Below are 406 nucleotides of genomic sequence, written 5' to 3'. Positions count from 1 at the left end.
GCATGAACCCACTATCGAGCATAAATACTCCCTCTTGGAGTTAAAAGTAAAAACTTGGCCAGAGCCTCTACTAGTAACGGAGAGCATGCAAGATCATAAACAACACATATGTAATAACTTGATAATTAACATGACATGGTATTCTCTATCCATCGGATCCCAACAAACACAACATATATAATTACGAGATAGATGATCTTGATCATGTTAGGCAGCTCACAAGATCCAACAATGAAGCACAATGAGGAGAAGACAACCATCTAGCTACTGCTATGGACCCATAGTCCGGGGGTGAACTACTCACTCATCACTCCGAGGAGCGACCATGGCGGTGTAGAGTCCTCAGGGGAGATGAATCCCCTCTCCCGGCGGGTGCCGGAGGAGATCTCCGAGAATCCCCGAGATG

The sequence above is a fragment of the Lolium rigidum genome, chromosome 7 (genome assembly GCF_022539505.1).
Source record: "Lolium rigidum isolate FL_2022 chromosome 7, APGP_CSIRO_Lrig_0.1, whole genome shotgun sequence".
NCBI lineage: Eukaryota > Viridiplantae > Streptophyta > Magnoliopsida > Poales > Poaceae > Lolium > Lolium rigidum.
This window is presented reverse-complemented; position numbering follows the sequence as displayed.